Source organism: Pteropus vampyrus, unplaced genomic scaffold (assembly GCF_000151845.1).
Source record: "Pteropus vampyrus isolate Shadow unplaced genomic scaffold, Pvam_2.0 Scaffold539, whole genome shotgun sequence".
Taxonomy (NCBI): domain Eukaryota; kingdom Metazoa; phylum Chordata; class Mammalia; order Chiroptera; family Pteropodidae; genus Pteropus; species Pteropus vampyrus.
Window position 1 is genome coordinate 207,349 of NW_011889320.1, and position 25,543 is coordinate 232,891.

Sequence of the window (25,543 nt, forward strand, 5' to 3'; positions counted from 1 at the left end):
TGTATTGTTCACCATATAGTAAATAATACCAATTTAAAAAAGAACACTCAGAGAATAAAAAAGAACTCTAGAAGAAATACATTCTGATGGCAGAACCAAACAATGCGAGGGGTGGAAGACAAAATTGAGAACTCTTTCAGAAAGAAAAAGAAAAAGGCAGCAAGGATAGAAAACGAGAATAAAGATACAAAAACTAGACATCAGTCCAAGAGGCCCAGCATTTAACTAATACAGGTTAGAGAAGGAACAGAAAAAAACCAAGGAGAGGAAGTCATCAGTGAATTAATTCAAGAAAATGTCCCAGATTGAAAGGATCCAGCAAGTGCTGAAGTCACATTGTTGTAAACTTGCTGAATGTCAAGGTTAAAAAGAAGCTTCCAGAGGGAAAACAAATTGTCACATAAAGGGTCAAAATCAAAATGGGGGAAAAAGTCATAATGAAACAGATTTCAACAGGGACTCTGGAAGATAGGAAAAAAATGGGGCAGTATCTTTAAAATTTTCAGGGAAATGATTCCTAAAACTAAAAAATAAATTTACTTTCTCAAGAAACTAATGATAACATGCTCATTCGAAACGACAGGGAACACCGAGGAAGAGGACGGCATCGGGTCCAGAAAGCAAGGGTTCTAAAACAAGAGACAGGTGAAGGTGTCCTTGGAGTGACAGGGAAGGAGACCATGGAATAACAGGTCTTTGGCAGGCCTGGAGGGCCACTGGAGGTCCATGCAAGGGCCGGTCAGAATGCTCAGGGAGAGACTGAGATTTTCTTTTAAGAAGATGAAATTCATACAATATACAATGTGTTTATACGGAAAGAAGATTTATACAATTAGGATATGTGGGGGTTAAATTAGTGAGACCTACAGAAAATCTAAGCAAATGAATAAAAAATCAAGACAGTTATTAACAGCAGGGAAAAAAAAATCAAAGGTAGCACTGGAAGAAAGTAGTAGTCACAGTGTACTACATGGCTTCGTTGCAGACAGTGTTGACATAGTCATAATAATAAAAACACAGACTATGGATTCAGTACAGTTATTCTGCACGGATAGGGGAAGAAGACTGTGATATGTGTGGTCAGGTGTAAAGTGTTGAGAAAAAACAAAACTCATTTTCCATAGTGTGAAGTCAATAAAAAGTGCCTAAAACAAAAATATTAAGACCTAGCCACAGTGTGTTATTTAGAAATATCAAGATATACACCAAATAAATAAGCTAGAAAGAACTGAAAGTAGTTTTCTCTGGAAAGTAGAAAACAGGAGTGGGAGGACATGGAATGCTGCTTTTCATCAGAAACTGGGCGGAACTATGACTCTAACAATGTACACATCCAAGTTGAGTAAAAATAAAGATTAAATGTAAAAAAATAGTCCCAAGTTTTTTTGTTTATTTTTTAAAACAATGGACAAATCATTAAAGGAAAAGAAAATTGATATCATCCATGCCTGGTGGCTAACTATGAGGAAGACGGTTAATTTTTGTAAAGAGACTGAGCTTCAGATAGATACAGTGGATACAGTTTAGGTGTCTTTTTGTTGTTGTTGTTGTTGCCTAGCAACCAAACCCTCTTGCCAACAGCAACCTGCAGCCTTCCTTCCCCAGTGGGAGGCTGTGACTCCTTTGCACTATAGCAACTAGAAAATCCAGATCTTCTTTCCTGGTCCTGGTGCAGCTGGAGGTGAGCACATGACCGGGGCTTGGGCATCTGGATACCTAGTTCTGTGGCCCTGAAGCTGCAGTCACACAGCATTCGAGGAAAAGCCAGCAATTCTTTATGGCGGGGCAGTGGGTAGTACTCATCTGACCTTTCCTGAAGTGCAGTCATTGCTGCAGGCCCTGGTCCTCCACTGCCAGTCAGTTTTCAAAGCCCCAGAGAGCCTTCAAATCTCTCCCATTGTTTGGGCAGCTTGCAGTGGAGGACCCTGAACATATATTGTAGTATCATTATGTATGTAATGGTACTACACTTAACTTTCTGGAGAGATTCTTTCTAGATTTTCCTGCTGTATAAGAAAAGTCACAAAAGATAACCAAGGGTTATCCAGTAGAGCACCCCGAATGTGATGGGCACGCTAGCGTCCTGGGCCCTCGACCTGCTTGTACACTGCTCCCGCCCCGCATGAACCCACCACTGCTTTGAGGATGTGTTGATTGAGCTACTCTCCGCCGGTGTGTTCAATCCTAACAAACTCTCCTCTGCACTCATATCACCGGATACTGCTGTTCTATACCGAGGTGGTTTTCTCTCCTCTGCTTCATATTTCTAGACCCTGCTCTTTTTCAACAACTAAATTCAAAAGCAAGTCAAAAGTATACATACTTGCTTAGGTCATGTCTTACAATTCTAATGACTACAAATATGCCTACTCATTCTGGGGTCTCCACATGTTAAGAGAAAGCCCCACTAACTGGAGAAATAAAACAATAGATACTACTGCTAGCAAGTCTACTCTGAGCTCATATCTATTTTTTCTTTTTTTTTTTTCCGCCTATGGCACCCGGTCTTCCTAGGTGGTCTCCCATCCAAGTAACAACCAGGCCCAACCCTGCTTAGCTTCCGAGATCAGAAGAGATCAGGCTTGTTCAGGGTGGCGTGGCTCTAAACAGATCTGCCTTAGACACTCAAGCCCAAGATTTTCAGAAGACACACTACTCATTTGACCTCCTCTGTACATGCTTTTCACCCTTTCTCTACAATCTCTTATGTCTCACGATAGCCACACTGGACACCAGACTTTCTTAAATTAAACACAAAACTAAAACGACTTCTAAAGTTCCAGGCTCACATGCAAGTAAGGCATTCGGCAAAACCACTGCGATAAAGCCTTAGAGAAGGGGTTCCCTTCACAAAACAACAGCTAGATCAGACCTAGCATCTTGCAGAAAAAGCATTAGTGCCGCTGGTCTAGGTCAGAAAAGAAAACCCTGGAACAGAACTTTCTCTTCAATCTATTAGGAGATAAAAGGAAAAAAGTCTTAAATTAGAGTGTTCTCTCTGGTAGTTAATGGATAGTAAATTTAAGATTCCTCCATTTTATAGTAAAAATACATAGTTTATCAATATAAACATCTCCTCTCTTTATAAATGACCAGGTTAAGGACTTATCTTTTTGGGAAATATATTTAAAAACATATCTTTTGTCAGCTCAACAATTAGTCATTTCCTGCATGAACTCTAATCTGGAAAACTGCCTATCAGTGTCTATATCACGTGTTTCATTTTATTATCCTAATAAGATCTATAAGATTTTATCCTCAATAAATAATACAAAATTAGAGAAATAAAAACAGATCTCTATCCAACAATAATGAGATAGAGGTTACTTAGAGCCCCTCCAAGTTCTATAATTTTAGGGGTGAAAAAGAAGGCTCACAGTTCACGGTGGAGACGTAGCCATTTGGGAACGTTATAAATCATAAAAGTACAAATCCATGAGTTTATTAGTAAAAAGAAATAAAAATGATTGAGGTAGGTGTCTTAAAATAATAACAATGAGAAAAACTGGTCCTCAAAAGAAGAAGCATATTTGGCTAAAAATACTGAAAATGAAAGGCAAGGCTGATGGCTGGTCATCATCTGGCTGAAAACATTTTTGTTTTAACAGCTTTTTGCCAACTAGATTTTTTCAGAGAAAAAGAGCCTGAGTTTTAAGACTCAAAGGTCAAGTCACTTCCAATCTTGAGAGAGGAGAGGATTAGGTGGACAAGCTTTAAGGAGGGGAGCTGGAGGACTATTTATAAATACCACCTTCTGGGTCAGTGAGGTCTTTTCTCATTTAAAAGCTCCCTGGTGATTTACGTGCGGGACAAGCACAAAGCAACACTCCTTTACTATGAAGAGTCTCTGCTCGGAGAACAGCTGCTCCTGGTAGCCTCTTCTTTGTAACCAGGCAGACAAAAGACACACTCTCATGTGTAAAAGTAAGAGCATCTTAAAAATAAGCTTCAGAGCCAAATCAATAGTTTGTAAAGTGTCAGGCCTTAGGAAAGGTCAAAAAGGAAGTAAACGAAGATCACCATTATGGAGGAATGAGACACTTGGCTCACCACGGAAGGGCACATAAGTCCTCTTATGTTTTAAATAACAGATTTAGGTTCAGTCCAGGGTGGGAGCTGAGGACAAACGTGAGGCAGAGAAGGCAGTCAGTGAGGGGGTGGAGCGGGAAGGGAAGGCTTGGAGACTGGAAGTCCAGAGTACTAGGTAAACTCCCACCAGTGATGCGAATGCGGGACCTGGAGATTGAGGATGTGAAATATTTTGTAACGACCATCTAGAAGCATTTTGGTATGAGTACCCTGGCTCTTGGTGTCTTAATAGTTTTAAATGGAAATGGTCAACATCAGTTTTTATATTATAAACAGAACAGATCCACTGTGCATGCTAGGACCTCCCCCGGCCAGCTGAGAGAGGAGGGAAGAATTGAGGGGGGTTAGGGGAGGGACAGAGAGCAGAGAGAGGGAACAGGAAAAGCAGAGAGAGGGAACAGGAAAGGCAAAGAGGGGAAGGAGGAAAGAAACAGAACACACAAATGGAAGGAGAGAGAGAGAGAGAGAAAGACACAGAGAGGGAGTGAAAGAAAAAAAAAACACTCAGAAAAAAAGACAAACAGAACCAAGAGACAGTGCCAGGACAGAAGGGAACAAAAAGGAAGAGCTCAGGAAGTTTGGAGACGAGAGTCCAGTTTTTCTTCTTTCCCACCGGGTTGTGAGAGTTGTCTTTAACAGGTTGTGTTAGTGCTTTAGCAGCAGGTTTGGCATTGCTGGGCAGAGGGGGAAGACCGGGCAGTCTTAACTGGTAGGCCCCTCTGAAAATGTTAATTGGCTGATTCACAGTTTCCTGTAATTTATCATCCAAACTGTGGCACTTTTGAGAATGAAATAGGGTGCTAACTGGATAGCACACTTAAATGAGTTGGTTCACCTAAAGTGTTTAGAACAGTTCCTGGGTATTATTAAGTAAGCAGTGTGTTAGCCGCTATCATCACCACCACCACCACCACCACCACCACCACCACCACCATCACCATCATCAATCTAGACTCCTGATGGCTTTCCTTGCTTCTACTCTTGCCTCTTCCTCCTTCCTATCCAGTCTCCTCACAAAAATGTTTTCTTAAACCTGTGAATTAGATGTCAATCCCTGTTTTCCTTTGAACTTAAAAAAAATCGAGTTCTCTACTCAGTTCACAAGGCCTCCCAGTCAGCGTGCTCTTGCCACAATGGAGTCCTTTTTCTTTCTCCAACACGCCAGGGTCTCTTCTGCCTGTGATGCCCACCCAAGTGCTCTTGTCCTTAACTCTTCTCACTCTCAGGTCCTGGCCTTGGTGGCGCCTCCTCAGAGAGACTCTTGGGACCACTCAGTCTACAGTGGTCTCTGAATCCAGATCTGCCTGACCCCTAAGAAAATCACTAGAGAACAATGATTTTTTTCTACTGTTGGCATTTGCTGTCAAGCTAGTTCTCTTAAGGTATTTCTTCTCTTTTATATTGTGGATGCAATAGTCTCCCAACTAACTTCTCTCCTTCAATCTCTAGTCCATTGTTTCTCAAAATGTGGTTTGATGATCTTGTTAAAATGCTGTTTCCAAGGTCTCTTCTCAGACTTATTTAACCAGAATCTCTCCAGGGAATGCTCATTTCAAAGAGCAATTCTTATGTGCAACAAATTTGAGGAACCGCTTGTCTAGTCTTTATAATCGAATACATTGACTAGAGTTGCATTCCTAAAAGACAAGCTGGATTGCATCATCACTTCAAAAACCTTCTAAAGAGTTTCATTGTTCAGAGGCAGTTTCCTAACTTCTTAGCTTAGCTCTTACTGTTCTTTACATTGTGGCCCAAACGTTCTCTCTCGTCTCCCTCTCTGCTTCACACCCCTCTCTATACTCCATTTTCATCCAGGCGCAGTGAATACACACGTGCCCTCATGCACCTCTGTGCATCTGGTCAGCTCGGACACCTGTTTGAAGTCTCTCATTAGGGCCAGCCAAATCGAAAGAGCCGAGTTGCCTTTTGGGGACTGAGTTAAGTGTTATGATCACCGCAAGACCACACAAGCTGATAAAGCGGGTGGGAAGAAATCTCTCTTTAGCTTAGAGGACCCCTGACAGAGGAAAATTGCAGTAACAAAGACACGGTAATTATCAGTGGCAGAGGCTGCCCACAACTGTCCCAGATGTACAACTGCAGAGCAGAGCTGTCCATATCATCCCAAGAAAATCTCTCCGAAATACAGCGAGTGTGACTAGTCCCCTTCCATCACTGAAAGAAGGAAACACCCTTTCTCTTTTTTATATAATGCCATAAGCTTTGTGCAGGAGAACTCGTTCCATAAAGCGGCAGTTTCTCATTGTGCGAAGAGACTGACAGAAAAGCAGTAACGCAGAGCTGTTCGCTACCCTAAAAGTTCCATGGCTGAGAAGGAGCAGCCCAGGATTCGGAATGGCGGTCGGACCCCGAAGCGCACGCTTCTCGCTCTAACCCCCGCTGCCTCCCTCCCCATAAAGAGCGAAGCAATGGTAAAACGACCACCTTAACCTTCATGCTCTGCAGTCACCTTCCTTAGCTCTTCTTCCAAAGATTAAAGTTCACCCTTGTTGCTATTACAATTTCTTAAATTACCATGCTTTTTTCTTAACGAAATGAAAAACAACTTATTTGTAAAAAGACCCAGAAAAACTGTCTTAAGTCCTTCTATAAACACCAAACTGCTCAAATCAATGGCAATTCTGATTTCAGCCATTGGCTCATGAAAGTGATTCACAGATAAAATACAGCTTTTAATCCTTTCGACCATTAGCGGTTTAGGTCTCCCTTAGTTTGCTCATTCTTGTACATCCTGAGTTTTATGGTCTTTGTAGAGTAGAGTTGAAGGTGAATATTAGGTGATGGAAGAGAAATATAAGTTTTTAACAATGGATTAAAGAAATATTTGTATTCAGGGAGGAGAATGACTCAAGAAATGTTGAGAAAGGAGAAATAAAGATGCTATGTGTAAAGTATGCCATGATTCAGCGTATCAGAATCACAAACACTAGAAGCATTTCCTTTAAAATTAGAGTAAGACAGAGATACCTTCTAGCACTACTATTATTTAACACATTATTCTGGAGGTACTAGGCAATATAATTATGAGAAAGAAATAAGGAATATAAAAATTGGAAAAGAGAAAGTATATTATCATTATTTGCGAGTGATATGATTATATATCTGCAAAATGCAAAAGAATCAAATGAAAACCTACTATAAATAATAAGCAAGTAAGGCTGCTTGGCTCAAAGTTAATGCATAAAAATTAATAAATGTCTTGTATATTAACAAAAATCAGAAAATGTAGTGGAATGAAAAAATCTCATTTGCAAAAGTAACAAAAAAGTTAAGTACTTAGGAATAAGCAACATATAAGTTGTATGCTCTATAAGAAAAACTTTAAATGCTGCTGAGGGATGCAAAAGAAATTTTAATAAGTAAAAAGGTACATTCTATTTTTGAATAGGAAAAAATTAATGTCATGAAGACGTAATGCTCTGTAAATTAATGTAAAGCTGCAAAAAAAGTAAATTTAATGTAATCTAAATAACTATAGGATTTTTTGAAAACCAGATAAATTGATTTTAAAGTTCATATGGAAAGTATGAGAATCACCAAGAAAATGCTGAAGAGTAACAAGAAACAACAAAAATATCCTTCCAGATATTGAAATTGACAAGGGTAATTAAAATAGTGTATAATGCTGGATATGATGAGACCGATCAGTGGAAGAGAATAGAAAGTTCACTTAGAAAACAAAATCATATGGAATTTAGTATATGTTAATAGGGACATTTTAAATTGGTGGCAAAAAAGATGAACTATTGAATAAATAGTGTTGCAACCAAAGGGTAGCCACCTAGAGAAATGAAATGAAATTAAATCTCTACTTCACACCTTCCATTAAAATATATTTCAGATAGATCAAAGATTTAAAAAAGAAACAAGGAAGGAAGGGAAAGAAAGGTAAGAGGGAGGAGAAAAATACCAAGGGAAAATGTGGGGATCTTTTTTATGATCTAAGAGTGGAAAAGGTCTAATGTGACAAAAAATCCAGCCTTTAATAGGAAGTCTCTTCCTTCTCCGTTCAAACCTGCAAACTGCTGGAAGTCTTACTTCAATGCTACTGTGTCGTTGTCCTAGTCTTCACACTTAAAGCTTATAAAGGCTCCCTATTTCTTTTAATATATAATAATTTATTCCTCCATCTGATTTTTTGGAAAACATAGTCCAGCTTTTAAACTGAAAAAATTTTTTTGGTTGGGGCAGACTTAGTTTTCACTGTATAACCTTTTATACTGTTTGAAAAATTTTAAATCTGTATATAGTACTTAAAAATAAAAGCATAAATAACTTTGATAAAAATTACTTCTTAATTATTAACCAAAGGACAGGTCTAATTTTTCATACTCTAGGTCACTTGACTTTCTTTCTTTCATTGAAGCTTTTCTCTTTAGTGATGTGGGCTTGGGCTCCTTATTTCTCAAATATACAGTAACTTCCTGCGGAAGGAGAGGATTCCAGCAGGGTCTGGGGAAGTTGATCAGGTTAATCTTTGCAGCAGCTTCTGCCATGTCAACTCTGGTGTCACTGGTTTCACCTCACTAACGGCAGAGATGTGTGCCTTCTTTAAACATAAGGGTAGAATTACCAGGCCACACATCTGTACCTCCTGGCCAAAACAGATACTGTAACCCTGCATCTCTGAACTCACCCACATTTAAAAATCAGCTTCCAGTTGCCAAATAGCCCCTCCTCATTGCATATTTCTTGTTTTCTTCCTCTGTCTGATTTTCTAGTACTGCTCGCAAAAGCATTCCCTTTATTGAGAACTCTCACAGTACTTTTAGCAGGCATTTTGTGTACTGGCTACTGTTTCCTTGATTTGACTATGGGCTTCTTGAGAGCATTAAGTTGATAGCAGAAACAGAATTCTTTGGCTGTGAGTTCCTGGCATTTGGTCATGTCAATCAGTAACTTTTCCATTGTACTGAAAGTACTTAGCAAAGATTTTATTCTTCTTTTGGGTAACATGGCTAAGAAGGATGAACGATGGAGAAATTGCAGAGAAATTATTAGGTTTGGGGTACTCTACATAAGGACAGTCAATATTAATTTTTTATAGGGTACTTTTTTCTTGGGAAGGATTTTCATTTTAGAATTGTTTGAATTAAGGCAAAAAAGGGACTAATTATTTTTTAATCAGTTTTTTATTCTACTTTGCAAAGTCTGAACTAATTTCTCTTTTTCATGGCATTTATTAACAAGTATCTTAGAGTTACTGTATAGTTCTTATTTATCTAGGGTTCAATTCTTATCTTCAGTCTATTTAAAACATAATCAGATTCTAGAATAATCTTTTCCTGCCATTTAAAGAACAATTTAGAATTATAAACTAGAAAGTGGAATCTCTTAAAGATACTACAAAATCAAAACAGGGGAGCATATTCCTAAAGCTATGCCAGAGAAGCTAAGATCATTAGCTCTATCATGAAACCTGACCGAGTACAAAGTAATCATTTTTAAATGAGATATTATTGTAAATAAATAGCAGAGTCAGTCTTCTTCATATTTTCATACTAATTTTAGAGATTTGCTAGCTTTTAAAAGTAAGTGAGTATTATCTGCCTGGATATTGTCATTGGAATGCACACATTTAACTAGAAAAAGGTACCACATCTAAGATCCTGTGAAATGCCTTAATATTATTGCCCAGATGAAATTTTTTTTATGCAGATGAATTTAAGTTTAGCAATTTAAAACAGTAATGTGAAAATAAAGATATTTTTGTAAATTAAACAATTTTTAAAAATCGACAAGAATTTACTGTTTTCAAGGTACCAAATGAGTTATCTTATTAATGGAATAACTTTCCTCTAATATTAACATTTAAAGCCCCAATCTGAGACTTGTCAGTGAATTTCCGTTACTGCGATTTCTTAAGGCAGGGCATATTTTCGATAAGTCTTCACTGTGATAGGGAAGAATTCCAGTCATGTTAGATGATAACAACTTCTAAAGATTATACCCCATTTAGGTATCATCACGTTGCAGATACTGAACCTCCTAAAATGCCAGAACTTAATTTGTCAAGTCACTGTCATATACCGCACAAGACCTCTCTCTTAAAAGGATTCCTTAGATGTCTTTGTAAAGTTACCTTTTTTCCTTTATTAAAAGCCAAAGACCCTGAAATGCATCACTGTCATATTGATGGCACCTTGTAATAAGTATACACTTTCAATATTGCCCCAAACAAGGGCCAAGACCAAACAAAACAACTTCTAGGACAGCACTAACTGTTTGACCAAGAGAACCTGAAATTCTGTTTTTTAGTAAATGCTGGCAGTGGTGGCTGCTGCCAATTTGCTCCTGTCACACTGTTTTCCTTTGTCTTGGTCAGAAGCCACAGGGGACGGCTGCAGGGTTTGCTTTTGACTTGTAACAACAGCAGAGGCCCGGGAATCCCTTTCCTGCCTAACAGGACTCCTGGCTCCTCCCATGGAAACGGTAGAGCTGGAGACAGAACACACCAAACAGGAGGAGTAATCTGCTATTCCACAAAACTTTTGGTTGGCTACTTGGGGACATGGAAATGTCTGTCAGAGGAAGGATCAAAAGGAAATTCTATAGAGCTGGCTTTGACAAGTCTACTAGGTTCGTGGTTACCCTTTGTTCTTTGCTCAACTTCTCACTTCTTTTAATATACAACGCTGAGTCTGACCGTAAATAAGAAAACTGAAAAGCAGCTGGTTCCACAACTGCTTGCACGTTATTCACCAAATGAACTCAGGGTAATTATAGAACGTTATGTTTAGCCAGGTAAAACAGTAATTAACGGTATTGTACCAACGTCCACTTCCTGGTTTTGATAACATACTGTGGCTATATAAGATGCTACCAGTGAGGGACAGTGGATGAAGGAAGGGTACATGGGAACTCACTGCACCATTTTCACAATTTGTGCGCTGAAATTATTTCAAAATGAAGTTTAAAAATAAAAAAATGACACAGACACCCATATGTGTGCCCATACTGCTAGTGACTTGGACATTTGAGACTCTAAGGCTATGCTTTCTTCATGGCCTTCAATATCCCATCGTTGTTTTACTTACGTTTAAACTTTACCACTTAGGTTTTATTTTAGTAATAGCAGAGTAAATGATATTCCAGTAACATAACAAACATTTCAATAGGGAACTTAGGCAAACAGATGCCAGGAGTGTATCCAAGTGAAATTAAAAGGCCAGGGGGTGGTTTATTGTCTTCCTTTGACTGGAGGTTTACTTCTCACTCAGAATTCTAGGTTTCAGGGTTGGGGAAAGATGCAGAAGAGTTAGGAGTTGTGGAGAGAGCTGCCAAGTTACAAACAGCTGATGGTGGTTTTAAATCTGGGTAACTAGGAAAATAATGGCACCTTATAAAAATTAAGGAACTCAAGAGAAAACTGATTTTATTTTAGAGAGGAGAGGAAAAGAGTTGGTAAGCCTGGTAAAGAAGGATGCTAACTGGGTGGCCCTTCAAGAACCTCAAGGATGAAATGGAAAAATAAAGTTAATGTAAGACATGTAGGTGGTGGAGGTGGGAAATGCACTAAAGCATACTTCCGGCTATTCTAATTAGTGTGGTACTAGCTCAAAAATTGGCAGATCGACTTATTAGAAAACCTAGCTGTAACCCCAGCACACACACACACACACACACACACACACACACACACACACACACACATATATAAATATAAATATATATATATATGCTAAATTCCAAATCAGTAAAGAAAAATGGTTAATTATCTCATATTGCTTACTATAACATTCTCCAATAGCCCTCATGAGTTAGGATGTAAAGAAAATATAGGTGAATATTTATGTGACCTAAGGATGAGGAAGGCCTCTCTAAGCAGAAAAACAAAAAAAGATATCATAAAGAGACTAAAGTATATATAATTCCATAGAAAAAGTTTATAACCTAAGTGGCTTCAGCAGGAGAGGGAGGGCACTAGAGTTGAGGACAGAGATCAAAAGAGACTAGTTTATTCAAATTGTTTTAAGTTTTTACAAGGAGAATGTATTTATGTATTACTTGAGTTAATTAAATTTAATTTTAAAAGTATTTCAGAAAGCAAATACATAGAACACCTACTATACCTCAAAGTCATCATAAAAAAAGTTAAGCCAAATATTTATAATACGACAAGCAAAGGGACAAGGTTCTTACCATATAAAGAGCGCTTATATAAGAAAACGATAAACCGCCTTAAAAGAACACTAAGCAAAACATGGGGGAAATGCAAATGTTCACCTGTCAGACGGTCCCCCTGGGCCCGGCCCCCAGAGTAGGTGAGGGAGAACACTGCCCCTGCCCCCCACCCCCCAGGGTTCCCAGGGAACTCGCCTCCACGGTGGCGAGCTGGGTTTCAGTGAGGGAGGCAGAGAGGAGGGAGGCTCAGTGAAGAGCTCCAGGAGGAAAGGGATTTTGTTTAGAAGGAAAAAGGGCTTTTAGACAGGGTGGTGTTGGGGAGAACAGTGTGGAGTGTGAAGCAGGGGAAGGGGGGGCAGACCACCAGGAAGGGCTGCTGCCGGGAGGAGCCTGCATTTCAGGAGGTACAGGAAGTTTACAGAAATGAGAGTTATGGAGTCATTTATAGCCTATTCTCAAGGTTTTTCCAGCTTTGACAAAATTATTTTGGTGCCAGAACTGTCAGAGGGCTGTGTCTCTTCCAGCATTGCCCTTCATGACCTCCTCCCACCTCCCTTTCTGGTCGGTCACCAAGCCCTGCTATTTCTTCCACTGAAATGCATTTCCACGTTTTTTTTTCCTTCAATCTACTCTGCACACTACTGCCAGACTATTGTTTCTAAAATATCACTTGGATTGTGTCACCTCCCAGCTCAAAAACCTTTCAGTGCTTTCGACTGTCACTGGATCAAGTGTAGACACATGCCCTTCACTTCAAAAACCACCTGCTCCAGCCAAAGTGGTTCAATCACTGACCTTTCCCTATATGTGACACCCTTCCTTGAAACTTTTTTTTAATGCTTTTCCTAAGTCTGGTTTCCCATCGGAAACACCCTTTCCTTTTTACAGCTCTTTATGCTAGCATCCTTTCACGTTCAGTTTAAGTCCGTCTCCTCCCACCAGTATCCAAAGTGGTTAAAGCACAGGCGTGGAGTCTCACAGCCCTGGTTATAATCACGGCTCTGCTATTTAATAGTTGCGTACCTTGGGCTTAGTTTGCTTTGACTCAAAAACGTAATAAATGCTTATATGATTTTTGCGAAGATTCAGTGAGAGTTAACGTATGTAAAACTATAAAGTGCCTGGAACATAGTGACTACTCCCTAGATTACTGTTAATATTATTGTCCAAACCACTCTTTTCTCTTGGCATAAATTCTTTCTTACAAGCTGGTAATAGCTTGCGTGTATTGTTACTTTATCTCTTACATTTAAACTTTTTATACTTAGGTCTTGTTTCCTCATACTTTATCTCATTAATACAGGGTGTGCCAAGCCCTGTATAAGGTACACTACACACACAAAATTCATGAGTTAGGTATCATTACCTCTATTACCTCACTTCTTGGGTGGGAAAATTAAGTTTTGGAGGTATTAAAACCCTTACCTAATAATATTAAGCAGCTACTAAATAGTAGCATGAAGATGCAGGTGATTTTTTTATTGATTTTTACGATTGAAAACTGCCTGTGAATGATCACTGGGCAGTCTTAATGAACCAGTTCTATTGCTCTCCCCTTACGTGGAGATTGTCCTCAGGGAGAACTGATCACTGTCACTAGATCTGGCTTCAACATTACTTCCAAACAGCCTGAGCCTGTGCTTTCCTCCAGGGACTGTCATGACCCTTGACTTTCAGAAAGAAAGCATACTAGAAGCTCCATGTTTTGTTATAAGACGAGGGGGAAGATCATTTCCAGAGTAAGAAATCATGCCATCAGGTATCAAGAACAAAAACCAGGTTTCCATCAGCAAAAAGCATTTTTTATCTTCCTTTAGTTTTCTGAGGGGGAAAAAAAGAGTCTCTTAATAGAACAAACCTTCTGAGCACAAAAGAGGCCAACTTTTCCCAAAGGGAACATTTAAAAGAGCGTGAGTCTTAAGAGTCAGAAAGACAAAATCCTAAAGGGCGTGGGAAGGACAGACCCCATTCCATTTTATCCTTTACTCTTTATTACATGAGAGTACAAATATATACAACTAAAACTTTTTTTTTGTAAAATTAAAGGAACATAAAAATGAACTATTATATTAACTGATATCGCAATTATGTTTTCAAACTGATTTCCAGTGGAATCATCACACATTAGGCCTCTCTAGGAGTCTATAATTTCCAGACTGTGAAAAATCATGGCCTTTGTGCTAAACCTGCAAATTTTATGTTGCTAACTCTCAAACTGTTTTGGCTGATAAACTTTAAAAAAAACTCCTCCAAAACAGCCAAACAAGAGAAACCTACAGGTATAAAACGAAAAACAATAACGAAAACTTCTCATGTCCAGGAAAGTTAAAAGCTTAAAGGGTAAAAACAAAAGGTTCATCTACTTAGGAAATAAACATGCCTCCCCTGTTCTACTGCCTCTAACCACCTGGGATACTTTAGAGGTCAGAAGCAGTGGAATATGCGCCCCCAGCGCTAGGGGACACCCTGCAGCCTGCCTTTGGAAATCGTAGATCTGATAAGAGAATTGTACCCAGAATATACAAAGAACTCTTACAACTCAATAATAAGACAATCCAATTTAAAAAATGGAAAAGAATCTGAGACATTTCTCTAAAGACATATAAATGGCCAATAAACACATGAAAGATGCTCAAATCGTTAGTCATCAGGGAAATGCATCTAACCACAATGCAGTACCACTTTACACTCTCTAGGATGGGTATTATTAAAAAGAGACAATAAAGTGTTGATGGGGATGAAGAAAAATTGGAACCCTCATACGTGACTGGTGGAAATGGAAAACGGTGCCGCTACTTTGGAAGAGTCTAGCAGCTCCTCAGAAGGTTAAACACTGAGTGACCACAGGGCCCAGCTATTCCACTCCCAGGTTATGCCCAAGAGAAATGAAAACATGTTCACACAAAAACTTGTATGTGAATGTTCATAGCGGCATTACTCATAATATCTCAAAAAGTGGAAGCAACCCAAATGTTCATCAGCGGATGAATAGATAAATAAAATGTGGTATATCCACACAATGGACTATTTATTATTTGAAATTAAAAAGGCATTAGGTACTGATATATGTTACAACAGAGAAACCTTGAAAACACTGTCTTAAGTGAAAGAAGCCAGTCACAAAAGATCACTTATTCCATTGGTCCATTCGTATGAAATATCCAGAATAGGCACATCTGTAGAGACAGAAAGTAGATTAACGGTCTCCCATGGCTGGGGTGGAAGGGTAGGGAAAATGGGGCGTGACTGCTAATGGGTACAGGATTTCTTTTTGAGATGGTGAAATGTTCTAAAAGATTGAGTTGATGGTTACACAACATGGTGAATACACTGAAAACCACTGAACTGTACATTGTAAATGGGTGAATTGTATAGTAGGGTGGATTATATCTCAATAAAATTGTTGTATAAATATTTAAAAAAGAATTATAGTGCTATCGAGGCCTTTGAAATTAACAAAAGGGTCATACAATATTTCAAAAAGCAAAAATTCAATAAAGAATCAGAGAGACACTTAGTAAGCTTGTGAAAAAGGGGTCTGTAGGAATACAAAGAATCTAGCACTAAGATGAAATATATTCTTGGCCTAAATCTACTCCGAAAAATAAAAAACAAAAACACATTATATGTCAACTATATCTCAATAAAACTTGAAAAAAACACTAGGGAGAATCTAACACAATCTGTTCCACCTTTTTTTTTTGTAGTTTTATTTTATAAATGACAAAAATATGTCTGGTCTGCACATGAACTCCGTAGATGTATCAAAAGCTTAATAGCAGTTATTTCTCAAAAGCTTAATAGTAGTTATATACCTTCCACCTTAATGTTTTCTAAACCAGTGATTTAATGATAAAAAAATATATAGAATTAGACTATCAAACCTACTAAGGCCAGCATTGAAACCCATTATTCATTTGCATAGCACCTTAAAGTTTATAAATCAGTTTTATATATACTATCTCTGCTGATCCAGATAGATGAAGCAGGTATCATCTCCATTTTAAAGAACAGCCTCAGAGACGTTAACAGGCTTATTTAAAGCCTCAAAGCTAGTGAAAAGTAGAGATAGATTAGAACCCAGATGTTGCTCTACTAAGCCACCTTCTAAGTTTTTAAAGAAATCACTCTTGTATAGAATATTCTTTCATTTTACTACAATTTTTTTCTTTTACATACACTTTTTGAAACGATTTTTATTTATTTATTTTTATTTATTTTATTTTATTAACGCCTACAGCACCCGGTATTCCTAGGTGGTCTCTCATCCAAGTACTAACCAGGCCTGACCCTGCTTAGCTTCCAAGATCAACTGAGATCTGGCCCATTAAGGGTGGCATGGCCGTAGACTGAAATTATTTTTAAATAGTAATTTGGTACATATTGAAACATAGTTTAATATATAGTATAATACATATTTTACATTAATCTCATATATTTCATTTTTTAAAAATAAAAAAACTGTTACTCAGGATGAACATATTCCAAACTGACTATCACAACTTTTTGACTAACGTTTAAGAAGTCAAAATAATGCTTTAAGGCAATAACTTTGCTAAGCACCCAAAAATCAAAGATGTGTCTCATCTATTTAATTTACCTAATATATTAACATCGGTGGCCAGATATTCTTTCTTAATTTGTGCTTTTGTATCTTACTTAAGAGTTAAGGCACTATGATGACAGAGTATCAAAATACAGTATCGTTCTGAACAGAAATAAATGTGGTCTAAAAATTTAACCCCAAAATTTTGATGGAATTTTACATAGAAGTTTTCATAATTATGTTCCTTCCAGAATGTCCATAATAGTCATCTACTTTACAGTTTTTAAACACTGGTGTTAAGTAATGATCAACTTAAAATTGATTAAAAAAAAAAGAGAGAAAAAGAAAGAAAGAAAAAGAAAAAAAAAGAAAAAAGAAAAAAAATCAAGTTAACCCAGATCTAGATATGACCTAAGGGTTTTGAATTATAACAAGGCTGAATTGGACATTTCATTTATCCAACATTTACTAAATATTTATGAGTGTTAACCTCAGGGCTAAGATATACTATGATTAATAAGACATGATCCCTGTGCATGTTCCTTGGAGTTCTCCCCCAGGTAGGGAAAACCACCAAGTAAAAGAATAATTACAATGCAATGTGAGAAGGACTATCTGTAATGAAGACTTGTACAAAGTACCATCTTCGGCTTGCTAGTGATCTGGTCTTGTGAGATAAGATAAGTATCGGTGTCTAAAACATGCCTCCAAAGCTGAATATACACTCACAAACCTGTATCACCTTTCAGTGCTGTACTATACCCAGGTGTCTTGTCCCTTCCTGTTTTGCATATCCAGACAAGATAGTCAGGGTTGATAGCACTACTGTCTCAGGTTAAGGCGCAAACTCAGATCAAACACTACTCAAAGGGAACACGCATCCCTAGTCAACATGTACAGCTCCTGAAGTCTTCAGGTTGTGAAGCACCTGGGAATTTTTCTCCTCAGAAAAAATGCTAAATTTAAAAGCTCTGTTAGTCAGAACTACAATTCTGTGAATAAAATATTAAGCCTATTTCTCTGAAACTAAAAACACCACACGTCTCAACCTTTTATATACAGATTCTGGTAAAGAAAAGGTTAAATGAGGTAAAAAGATGACAAATTGAACTTTTCTCCTGCAGAGTAAGCTACTATGCATCTTCAAAAAGGTTCTCCAGCTGCAGAATGTATCTCCTTTCTTCTGATTGTGAAGAGACCATTAGCAAATATTCTCTTCCCAAATAATGCAACTTGATTGGGTTAAGGACAGAAGAATTTTATAGGTAGATCATTTTTTTTCTTTTGAAGTCGTAGAACTGGTATTTATTCCGAGGTTTGGGAAAGGGGATGAACTTGACTTTCTTTGATCACAACAAAGCTTGGTCAACTATACACCACTGAGGTTCTCTAAAGATTTTCTGGCTTTCCATGTCATAATGTACATGATTTGATTAACTTGATTGATGCAGAAGAAACTCAAACTGTAAGAGATATTAGTTGTCCTAAAGCACAATTCCAACTAAACCAAAAGGATTTGGAGAGGAAGTTTAGAAATATAAGTCCCTCCACTAGGAAACATAGGTTGTAATCTAAACATCATTAAGAATTCCCTGTAGTGCAGCATCTTCTGGGACGGTAAAGTGAAACTCTATGTGTTAGGTTTAAGAGCTCAAAGAAATGCTGGTACTTGACTGACGATAGTTGCAAAAGCCTCTGAGAAGGTCTGGTCTGATCTCACTTTAGTTTCAACATCTCCATCTAAACATCTCTCCTTCTGTGGACGAGGAAAGCTTCCAAACACTAAAAGTTTCCAAAAGCTAACTGGCCAGTCTCTCAAAGACCCCAGTCAGCATGTAAAAATACTTTTTAAGGTGAAAATCCAGTCATCCTGGGTCAGGATCACTTTAAACAATATAAAAGTAAATGATATTTAATGTTATCAGAAAATATTTGTAATATACTGATATGTGAAAAAGATTAAAATTAAAAAGCAGTTTATAAAACATATAGAACATGATTCCTTTTATTAAAAAGCATATATACACATATGAAGATTCTTTACCAAAAGAATTCATGACTATTATAGAAAGTTTAGAAAATAGAGGACAAAAAACAATAAATAGCTACAATCCTATAATCCGGAGATTGCCATTTAATATTTTGGTGTCTATATTTGTCTTGCACTGATTTACATATAATGATATTCTAAGAAACTAGGGCAAATAATAAGATTCATGCACAAGAGTGGTTCTCAGCTTTGGCTGCATATTAGAATCACCTGGGGACTGTTTAAAACTCCCAATGCCTGGACCACCCCCAGACCGATTAAATCAGAATCTCTGGAGATAGAACCCAGGCATCAGTATTTTTCAAAGTTCTCCAGGTGATTATACTGAACAGCTAGGATTGAGAACACTACTTGAGCAAAACATGATTTATAGCAGTGTTTTCTTAAACTTTTATGTGCATGCAGGTCACGTGGGGATCTTATCAACATATAGACTCTGGCTGAGTAGGTCTGGGGTAGAACCCGGGATCCTATATTTCTGACGAGCTCGTATGTGATGCCCATGTTACTGGCCCAGGGGTGAGACTGAGTAGCTTTTAGGCTTCTGGGAAAGAAAATACTTTTAAAGAATGAAAAGAAAAAATTATAGACATTGAAGACCATATTCTATACCACCAGACAGGAAGGGGTGGTCTACAGGAAAGGCTGGAAATATTGTCCACTTTTACCCTGGCCTTATACTGTCTGCAATTAAATGAAAAAGAATTGATACTGGGAGTTAAAAGATGTTTGTAGGAAATAAGGTTTTAAGGAACTGAAAGTTTGAAATCACAACACATTTTTCAGGGGAAAACAGTCATTGGAGCTCAAATATTTTATATGCACAGAGGAGGGCAAGAAAGCATGGGGCAGAAGAGAGGTGGGCAGTGAGAGAAAAAGATCAAATGTTTACAACACTGATATGGAAAAACTGAAACCCTTGGCTACAGTGCTGGAAAAGGATAGAGAAACACTCTAAGGGGACCTGTAGAATTTATTTCTCTGCTGAAGACATGTTTGGGATCTAGCACGGCTAACAAACTGAAGTTGGTGCAGATTAATAACCACCTTCCAGCTCCCTCCTGGGGACACGGAAGAGACCCCAGGAGTACACGTCTCCCCTGGCAGTGCTTTAGGAGCCAACAACAAACAATGGACTATTTGCCCAAATGCTTCTCTCTGTGTTCAGAGAGAATAAGAAGCTCAAACATGGGGTCTCTTTGCAGCTTCTTGGCAATACCCTTCTTCAAATTTCTAAACTTCAAGAGATATATGATGAAAAAAAAAAAGAAATAAAAAGATATTTTTTCCCCTGAGGGCTTTCCCATGGAAATTGGAAATGTTTAGCATATGTTTTAGAGTGACAAATTAAATATTTAATATAAAAATATTCATAAGTCACCATCAGAATTTTATTCCTCCAAAATAATTTCTAAAAGCAATAAAATAGGAAAACTTTCATATAAAATTACCTGGAGCGATTATATGAATCAGCTGGTATACTTTATGGGACATTCCTTATCAAATGGGCCATATCTAAGTAAATTTCTATTTAAATGAACAGAAGAAACTAAAGGGGAAGACTTTACTAAGAAATGGAAAGAATTCTGTTGTCAGATGATTCATGTGACACATCTCTTGGGTGTAAAAACCTTTGGCAGAAACACACATAATCATGACAATACCACTGATCTTTCTATTCAGCACTTATCTACTGTATGATGATGGCTAATATGTACTGAGTGCCAGATATTGGCTAAGTGCTAAGTCCATATCTTAATCTTCACAACCCTATGAAATAGGCATTATTATTATAGCTCTTATATGGATGAGGAATCTGTGGTTTAGAGATGGTAAGCATCTTGCTCAAAGGTCACAAAGCCATAAGTCATAAAGGTGGTTTGTGACTGCCTGATTTAAACATCCATTCTCTTAACATTCATATGATATGATCAGCTATCCTGTATGCCTAGTCTGTACTGGGGAGAGACCGGGAGATAGAAGATGAATAAATCATGATCCCTGAGCTCATGGTATAGAGCAGTCCAGTCCCTCCAGGACATGAGGCTAGAAAGGCACTTCCAAATACTGCAGGATACAGGATGCCTTTTGGTGCTGTGGAATGTCAGCTCAGATTATGCTGCTAGTGGATTACACTGGTCAGAACTCATTTACTTTTGGGGTTCCTGATTCTTGGTTTTTAATTACATATCCTTGATGGGTAAAAGACATATTTATAAAGAGGACATGATACATGACTAGAAACACTATTTTCTAGGTTAGGCAAGCTTTCCAGAAATTACTGAACCACATCAAACTACATAAAATCAATAAAGCCACAACAATGACGAGGTAACAGATCTAGTACCAGTTGAGGAGTTGGTCTTTTCTACACTTGAATGGTAAGTAGTGTTGCCATTTGACGATTGGTCCAGTCAGGACTGGGAGAACAGAAATCAGTCCAAAACTCAGGTTCTAGTCCGTCTTCCGAGTTTCTCTAAAATCTCCAAAGGCTAAGGGAAACCCCATTGATTGTATTAGCCTAATACTGGCTATAAAGGTCAAAAATTCTTAATCTATGGTTCATTACCAATGCAGACAAAGTCCTGACTCTTACATTTATCAGAGTTAGTTTCTTAACAGTCTTGTTTAACTCGATACTTGCAGACAGTATAAGGCCAGGAAAAAAGTGGACAGTATTTCCAGCCTTTCCTGGCATCTGGCTACGTTTATCGCTTAAAGCTAGTCTTCAAAAAAAGAGGAGACAGTGAAAGAACTAATACTTGAGTACCTAAATTCAATACATATGCCACGCACTAAACTAAGAGCCCCTCTTTTCTATTTTTAAGCTTATCTCATTTAATACTGAGCCCCACATGAAACAGTGGTGCTCTCAGAAGCTGAATACTTTTCCCAGGAACTCAGAGCTAGTAAAATAACATAGCTAGAGGCCTGTGCACGATACATTCTCTTGAAAAGAGAGTGGCTTCAGGCAGCTGCAGGGTCCTGAGTATCTTTGTGAGGACAGGCCTCCAGTGCTAGAAGAGCTGAAGGAACTGATGAGAGGCAGGCAGACACCCAAATATACTATGAAAAGGTGTTTTTTTTTGCCCTTCCTAACAGCGTTCTCTCGGGTTATGGTAGTAGAGAACGAGGACGATGTATTGAGTTATTGATGCTGCACTGATCTACAATGAACACAAAATTCTATTTATGAAAATAAGACTGCTCTATTACAACTTGCATTCAATATTAGTTAAGTATACATATTTCAAGATAATTTTCAAATGCAGCTATGTGTTTGAATATTAAAAAGTAGACCACCTGCTTTTCTATCCCCTGAATGACACCATGAATCCCTCTTATTTGAAGGGGATTCAGGGTCTTATAATTTGCTTTTAAGAACTAAAAATTTGCTCTGTTGTAAGCAATCTTGACAGAGAAAGAGTGTTTGCTACAAAGTTTTGGATAAAAAGACTTCTTACTCTATTCAGCTAATCTGAGAAGACACACAAGGAAATGAGGAAACCTCAGGCAGGAAAAACATTTGGCAGCTTGGTCCATATTACAACATGGAGAGACTCTTTGATTTGAAGAGCAGGGGTAAGGTTTTGAAATCAATCCTAGCCATCTGTAGATTTGCTCAAGAGAGCTAGTTCAGATAAGTGGATTGACATTTTTCTGCAGACATTTAGGGTAAGTTTTATAAATTTGGCAAGATCAAAACGAATATATCTCAGAAATTCAGGTAAGTAATTTCCTAGTATTCGTTTGCCACGCTAGAGAGCCAAAGGAATGACATTCAGAGAGTGATGAGAAACAGTTTTATGTGGGGGTAACATTACTGTAGTACTCTTTACTTTCTCACTTAATCATTTCTCTCCAACTCTCCGAAGAGAGCTGCTACTGTCACTTTTTCCTTCCTATTACCATAATCACGCTAAACATCCCATTCACATATTTATTCCCCAAACATGCACTGAAGTTCTACCGTGTATCAGGCACAAGTTGTATTGGGGATTACACAGCTGTGCGACTCAAAATGTGGTCCACAGATTGGTGCTGGTCTGTGAATCCATCTACCAGTCTGTGACAAGATAAGTTCAAAATTTTTAATAGCAATTCAGCAGAGTAATTTGTTGATTTTAATAATAAAAATTTCCAACTTTTATTTTGTATGTCATTTTTCTAATAATTCATTTTCATTTTCATTTATTGAATAAAAATATTGGAAGAATTAGAAGTAAAAATTTGGTTTTTACCAGTGATAGTATAAGCATTGTTCTAGAAGATAGAAAGACCTCTGCTCTTGACACAGTCCGTTTAATCCTATGCGAGTGTACAATAAGAAAAAGCTTTTCCATCCTCAGACATACACGTTTCTGAGGAATATATAAAGTTTAGGCTTTGTAAACAGATTTGGGGAATGCTGATTTTTTAAAAAAAGGGTTATAAGTTAATAGAGAAGGGTGAGATTGGAAGGTAGTGTCACGTAGAAAGGACAATTTGATACAGAACAGGAAATCAACAGGCTACCAGGAGGGCAGCAGGTATAATAAATTGCTATAAGCCTGGGGTAAAGAAGTCAAGAGGGTAAATCAAAGCTTATTGGAGGAAGATAATAAGTCTAGTCTGTGCTATCCAGTCCATTCTTCAGAGTCATCTCCTACCCTAGCCCCTAGAAGCCCTCTATCCTCCAGCCAGGCCTAACTGCTGCACTTCCCAAAGACATTATGTTCTTGTGCTTCAGTGCTCAGCACACACTGCTCCCTCTGCCTAGAACTAGCATCCCACTCTCCAGTATTCTCCTTAAAGATCCAGTGCTAAAGCAACCTCCTCTCTGATTGTGGTCCCCAATACACTCCAGGCAAAGCTATTTGATCCCTCTACAGTGCACCTGCACACTTGTTTACATCTGCTTCACAGTACTTAACAGAATGTACCGTACATTACAAGTTTGCAAGTCAAATTCCATCGGCAGTATATTATTTATCCTTCCTTCTCAGTGCTCAGCGCCCCATTGGCACTCACATATGTGCTGAACCACACTGAGTACCAGAGAGCAACTCAGAGAGGTTGATTAGAAATCTCTTTCAGGCTGAGCAACCAGAAAGCAAGGCTCACTGAAGGGTGTTTACAAGCCAAACTAGGGGAGCGTCTCATTCAGGGTTCAGCAGGCTGTGGAAAGGGCACCTTAGAGCTGGAGCTCAGCAAAAAAGAAAAAGCAAATCAACGAACCCCGCAAAACCCATTCTCCCTAAGGAGAGCAGCTAAGTCAGTCAGCGAATTGCAGGTAAAAACACAGAATTTAAAAGCTCATTCTGCATTAAGTTGAATTCATGAGTTGGCAGAGTACCTATAAATTATATATGGGCATGTGGTTCATTACGTATAGACTGAGGAACATCAAGGTAAGTAGAATTTTGAGGCAAAGTGGCTGACTAAGCACATAATGATAATGATGTATGCTAATGTCTACCATGGCAGACCAGAGGAATATGAGGCAAAGCTTCAATACCAAGGTCATAGACATGAAGAAAAACTCCCTTCACATTCCTCTGGGGCGGAAGCTACTGCAATGACTACCAGTTTAGTGGTATCCTAAGCATTTTCATCATAGGAATGTCTTTCTTTGCTCTGCTTTCCTATTTTTTTTTTCCCTTCTTGTTATGCTTTTTAACACTCTGCCTTTATGATCTCTCTCCTCTCAAACTCTTTCCTCCTTGCTCACTTTCTGAACTCATTTCCTTCTCTTATTTCCACCTTCATTAATTTTTAAATATCAATTCTGTCAAAGCCCCCCCTCTAGGCTTCTCCTGCACTAGCATTGGTTATACAGAACATCCTGCCTTTTAGTACATTCTTAAAAACCAATTCTAATTCATAGACATTTAAACATCTTTCTCATCCAAAATTTCCCAGTGATTTTCCTTGTGGTATTTTTTCTATTTATGAGGGACAAGGTGAGAAAATATAAATGGTTTCCCCGAGAAACCAGGTTTCAGTATCCTTGAAACATAATATGCAGCACTGTAATTAGTGGTGAGATCCCTATGAAATAATACTCTAGCCCTGGCAAAGGTACTGTGCTTGGAAAGCATACAATCAAAATCCAAACTGGCCTGGGAAACAGTGGAGGTAAGTAATTTAGTAATGAAAAAAAGATCACTATTCGAAACATAACACCATCTTCTCACTAGCAAAGTCAAACAGTGAAACAAACCTTTCTTTTTCTAGGAGGCCTATTATTCTACTGATATGTGCTGTTATGTGCCTGAAACTGGTCAGAAACATGCTAGAATAGACATATCCAAAGAGATTCTTAGAGACTCCCTTTACATTTTTATTTGCTTCCCAGAACCTCCTGATCAAGGAAGAGATCATACAAGGCTCTTTCCCAAGGGCATGTTCCCGAAAGGGTCAGGTTGGCCACTGTTTCTTACATGTGATTTAAAGGCATAAGGATAGTGCCTTGAATTCTGTCAAAATCCACAGTCACAGATCCCCGGATTTTACCTGGTTTTTAAGAATGCTACAGTATTGAGAGGAAAATCAACTTCCTCAAGTTAATAAAAGCAAAGCCAAAGATGATTTTGGCTTTCAAATGGGACGTATGTATCATGTAGGGGGCTTCCTTTGCTATCACTTCCCAGACGGTGAAAAGAGGCTTCAGATGCCTAAACTAGAGAAAAAACACTCACTAAGACTCTGGCTTTATCAACACCTTGACACAT

At 38.1% G+C, this 25,543-nt stretch overlaps 1 protein-coding gene and 2 pseudogenes across 1 annotated transcript in view; all 3 read right to left on the reverse strand.

The window, feature by feature from the left end:
• The window catches only part of PDE6D (phosphodiesterase 6D), a 37,135-nt gene that overhangs the window by 4,820 nt on the left and 6,772 nt on the right, over positions 1 to 25,543 (reverse strand). The gene's annotated exons all lie outside the window — the stretch shown is intronic.
• On the reverse strand, positions 2,490 to 2,608 carry LOC111733216 (annotated as a pseudogene).
• Positions 16,466 to 16,584, reverse strand: LOC111733217 (annotated as a pseudogene).